Here is a 5,567-nt window from a genome sequence, read left to right on the forward strand (position 1 = left end):
ATGAACCTAGGTTAACATGTAATTAGCTTCCAAAGTCGATAGTTTACGTTAAGTTTCACTAATGATGTCATTCACCATGTGGATCTTGATAAATGTATAATCAGGTGTATCTACCATTATAGTATCATACTGAACATTGTCACCTTAAAAATCCTCTCTGCTCTGTCTGTTCATCCTTTCCTCCTCCTCTAAACCCGAACAAACACAGATACTTTAACTGCTTCACAGTTCTTATTTGTACAGAATGTCATGGTGGAAGCATACATATGACTTTCATATTGTCTTCTTTACTTAATAGTAAGTATTTAAATTTCTTCCACGTCTATTCATGGATTGATAGCAAATTTATTGTAGCACTGAATGTCATTTGATGTAATGAAGTTTTTTTGTGTTTTTTTTTTCCTTTAATCTATTCACCCACTTAAAAACACCTTAGTTGATTCCAAGTTCTTGGCAATTATGAATAAAACTGCGTTAACATCCATGAGCAAGTCTGTATGTTGACATGTTTTCAACACATTCAGGTAATTACAAAGACTGTCGTTGCTTGGTAATATGGTAAGAGTATGTTTAGTTTTGGAAGAATCCACCAAACTGTCTTCCAAAGTGGCTATACCATTTCATTCCTACCATCGATGAATGAGAGAAAGCTGTTTTCCAGCTTTAAGGATCATCTGTTTTGGATTGTGTCCATTCTCACAGGTAGGTGGTGCCATCTCATTTTTAACTTGCAATTTCCTGCTGTCATAGGAAGTTAAACATCTTTCCATCTGTTTTCTTGCCAACTATAAATATATGTTCAGGTCATTGTTCAGGTCTTTGTCCAATTTTTAATTGGGTTTTTCATTTTCTAATGTTGCATTTTTAAGATTTCTTGTATATTTTGTATAATGGTTATTTATCAGGTGTGTCTCTTGTTAATATTTTCTCCCAGTCTGTTGCTTGTCTTCTCATTCTCTTGACATTGTCTTTTGCAGAGAAGAAGTTCTCTTTTTAAAGGATTTTCTTTATTTATTTGACAGACAGAGATAACAAATAATCAGAGAGGCAGGCAGAGGGAGAGGGAGAAGCAGGCTCCTCACTGAGTGCAGAGCCTGATGCAGGGCTCGATCCCAGGACCCTGGGATCATGACCTGAGCTGAAGACAGAGGCTTTAACTCACTGAGGCACCCAGGAGCCCCCAAAGAAGAAATTCTTAATGTTAATAAGGTTCACATAATCAATTGTTTCTTTCACGGACCATGTCTTTAATATTGTATCTAAAAATCATTATCAGAACCCAGGCCATGGATTTTCTCCTATACTATATTGTAGGAGTTCTATACTTTTGAATTTTACACTAAGGTCTGTAATCCATTTTGAGTTAAATTTCATGAAGGGTGTATGGTCTGTGTCTATTTTTTCCAATGTTAATGTCTAGTTACAGCATTATTGGTTGAAAAGACCTTCATTTCTGTAGTATATTAACTTTGCTCCTTTGTCAAAGATCAGTTGACATACTTCTGTGGATCTATCTATGGGCTCTCTACCCCATTCCATTACTCTGTCTATTCTTTTACCCATAACCACACTATCTTGATTACAGAGTTTTATAGTAAGTCTTGAAGAAGAGTTTGACCTCTGCTCTGACTTTATTCTTCTTCAATAGTATGTTGGCTATTCTTGATCTTCAGCCCTTTCAAGTAAATTTAGAATCAGTTTGCTGATATCCTTAAATTAATTTGATGAGATTTTGATAGGGATTGTGTGGATTCTATAGACCAATTTTGAAGAACTGACATCTTGACCATATTGAATCTTTTTATCCATGAATATGGAGTCTCTCAATTTCCTTTGTTCAATGATACTTTCCATCAGCACTTTGAATTGTTCTTATATAAATAAAGGGGTATTTTTCAAAATAGATCTTTTTCCCTTTCTCCTGCTAAAGGCATGAGGAAATTTTTCTCCACTATTAACTATGGTAGAGCTCCTGGAGGTAAAACTCACAGATGTATGGAGGATCCCTATGGTTGGATCCCCTTGCAGTTCCTTTTTGTTTTGTGGGCTTCCCCCCCCACAACATAGAGTTCTTATCTGAGTCATAACCACACTATAACTTCAAGGAATACATTAATTACAGTTTAGGTTTCCCACCCCCAGGACTGGTTTCTGTGGAAGTTTCTGCTCCGGAAGGTTCTAAGTCTCTTTATCTGCCTGTTTCTGTCTCCAATTTTAGGGGCAGGGATTTGTCCATGAACTCACTCCGAAAAAACTTAGGAAAGTTGCTTATTTTTCAGCTTTTTGCTTGTTAGGATGGAGTCACAATTTCTAGGCTCCTTATTTGTTAGATCAAACCAGTTATGCTTCTATTTGAGAGAGGGAGAGAAAGAAATGGGGGGGTTAGCAAAAAGAGAGGAAGAAGGATAGTCCTAAGGAGCCTCCCTACTGAGCACGGAACCTGATATAGAGCTCTATCTCAGGACCCTGAGATCACAACCTGAGCCAAAACCAAGGCAGCATGGCCCAGGGGCCCCCAATTATGCTTATTTTTTAATCAAAATCTTCAAGTCTCACAAACTCTTATATCTCTTTTCTTACTTGCCTTTCCAATGATCTCCACTTAAATCACTCACTAATCTAAAGGTACAAAGGACCTACTAAATTAGATAAGGGCACTGAAAGCTGGAGGGAATTAAATAATAATGTGTAACCAAGATATATAATGTACCTACTTTCATGGTTTTACCATCTAGTGGAATAAACCCCAGTGAATTACTTCCATAACTTTTACCTGACTGTTCAACCTAGTTATTTGGTCTCTGGATTATATATTTTGCATGTAGAACATGATATCATATAAGAATATTTTTAAATTTTAATGAAAATTATTTTCAGTACTAAATGAAGCAAACACTAAGTTAAAACTGTTGTTTGGGAGTAATTTCAGTCATGAATTGCAACAAGTCTGACAATAGTTACAAGTGGAAAATACATAAACAATGGAAAGACAATGCACTGGGGAGAGATGATTTAAGAAAATTAGATTTCTTTACTGGTATAGTGTATTTTCTTTTAAATAGAAAATCAATACTTCAAGCTTAATCTAAGTTTCAGGCAAAAGAGTCTATGATATTAATCATTTATGTCCTGAGATTAAAGTAGAACACAAAAAATAATTTGAAATTTTGCCATGGTCACAAATGTGAAATTGCCCTAGTAGTAGGATGACCCACTAAATAAGAAGCACTCTGTATGTTTCCAAGAGGTTCCACACAGTGACTCACTTCAAGGATTTTAAATAAGTCTACCTAACCAAACGGGAAGTTTGCAAGGCGGAAAGAATTTGTAGCCTTTCCAGCAATACAATATGCTAAAAATATTTTAATACATCTAGTATTTTTAACCTCAATATTTTTACAAGTCAATGTTACCTTGTTTTTACTTATTTTCTAAGTTAAACACCTTCAATAATTCATTAGGAATATTGTAAATTTGTTCGAACAAAAACCTAGTTGAAAAAATATTCATCATGTGCATTGAAATAAATATTGCTCTTAGTGTATGTAAAAGGCCTGTCCCATGTTCTTTTTTTTTTCTCCTACATGAATGTTAAGTTCCAGGTTGTCACCTCCTTATGTGAAGCCTTCCGCACTTTTGTGTCAGTACAGAGTTCAAGTAAATTCTTTTCAAATTGCATATTGTGAAATTAGTAATTAATTGTCATATTTAATGAAAAGCAGTAAGACAAAACTGCTTGTAGGTTTGAGAACACATTGATAAATCAAATTAATTAATAGTATATTATGGATAGGGGAGAGATGGCTTGGAAGGAGCCCCAACTCTGATTCAAGTCACCAACAGGCCTGGCTCGGGCTGGACGGATGGCCATGGGTGTCTTGGCCTCCTGAGGCGGGGCTGCCCTGCTCCCCATGCCAAAGCCCAAACCCAAAGAGGCACTGAACCTGAGCCAACTGCCACTGGAGCTGCTCCTGGTGGTGCTGAGATATGCAGCCCCCACATGCTGCTGGGGTACTGCTGCTGCAGAAGGTGCCAGGGCTGAGGTGCCTTGGTGGATGGCAGACTTTTGGCTGCTCATACTGGCCTGAGACCATGGTACCCTGCTGTTGCTTGCTCACAGCTGTCTGTCCCCAGCCCTCCCCCACCCATCAGCCTGCAATGGCAGGCACTGCCTCCTGGGCAGCTTCTGTCAGTGCAGTCCATTGGAATGCAACTTCATCCTCAACCCTTGTGGCCAGGAAGGTCTTCAGAAATGGGTGGTGAAGCATGGTGAGGATGGCTGGGTGGTGGAGATAACATGTGAATGGTGCTGTGGGCCCCTTCCCAGGACAGCTTCATGTCTTCCTTGGGCTGGTGTCGCAAAAAACAGGTGTTGGACCTGGTGGAGGAGGGTTGTGGCCAGGGCTGCTAGAGAGTGGAAGACTGAGATTTGTGTTTATGATTGGTGGGGAGCCCGACACATCAGTGGCTGTATGTACTGACTCCTTGTCCAACTTCTAGATGCCAGCCAGACTGTGCTGGATAAATTCTCTGCTGTGCCCATTCCCATCCAACAGTGGAACAACACTGTCTGCATTCAGGTCACCCACGTGTTCTCCAGCATCAAGATGGGTGTCTGCTTTGTGTCTTTCCAACACTGGGGCCAAGACATGCAGTTCTAGGGTGGTCACTAAGGAGCCCGTGTGACCAACTCTAGTGTGGTCATGTGGGCCCAGCTGTCTTAGGCAAGAGCTGCCCTGGCACAACAATCTGACCGGTGACTTCCAGGACTGGGGACCATTGGCCAGGACTTCTCATTATCTAAGGACATGTACCTCCCTGGCATTCTGGGTACTCCGGGATCCCTTCAAAGGTTCTGCCAGGGCCCTTCTTCTGGCTCTAGAGACTACTAGAAAAAAGTCTTTATTCAGAGTTCCCTACTGCTGTTATAGGGCAGTCCTCCCACCAGAGTTCCCCTGGTTCAGCCCCAGTCTGACTCTCCTGTCTTTTCACCTTTCTGCTTTCAGGGGGCTTTATCAGTCCCTTTAGAAAAGGCCACTCATCTCGGAAGTAGAATCACATCCTTATGGCTGGGAAAAGCCCAGCCACCTAAAGTGGCAAACTTAACCTCCTGCAGCTTCAAGGCTGGGACCAGGTCTCCCCTTTGAAAGTCAACCAGCACAAAAAAATGTGTGGAGATCTCAAGGACCCTGTGATTGTATGGTGTATAAAATTGTATTTTATATTGAAATTTTCCACAACTTTGAGAGAATAATATATCAGCAACAACTATCTGCTGATCATATGTAATAAATGTATTCTTTTGCAAACAAACAAACAAAAACAGTATATTAGGTAAATATCAACTATAACAAAAATCAAGGAAGCAGAAGATTCATCTATGACTTCCAGCTTTCTAAATGTGTACAGGGTCCTCTGCAAATAACAAAACTCATCCTTATTTAATCTTTCCAGTTGTAAAAAAGATATCATCATTTATTAACTTCACGCTTAACATGTACTCCATATTTTCCAGGTACTGGGGATTCAATAGCAAATTAACAAATCAGATTCTTGCTCTTTCCCTT

The 5,567-nt window shown here is 39.5% G+C and overlaps 1 pseudogene; it reads left to right on the forward strand.

Moving 5' to 3' along the window:
* Positions 1–3,869: 3,869 nt before the first annotated feature.
* LOC111139935 lies at positions 3,870–4,724 on the forward strand (annotated as a pseudogene).
* The last annotated feature ends 843 nt before the right edge of the window (positions 4,725–5,567 follow it).

The sequence above is a fragment of the Enhydra lutris genome, unplaced genomic scaffold (assembly GCF_002288905.1).
Source record: "Enhydra lutris kenyoni isolate GAN:26980312 unplaced genomic scaffold, ASM228890v2 scaffoldscaffold126, whole genome shotgun sequence".
NCBI lineage: Eukaryota > Metazoa > Chordata > Mammalia > Carnivora > Mustelidae > Enhydra > Enhydra lutris.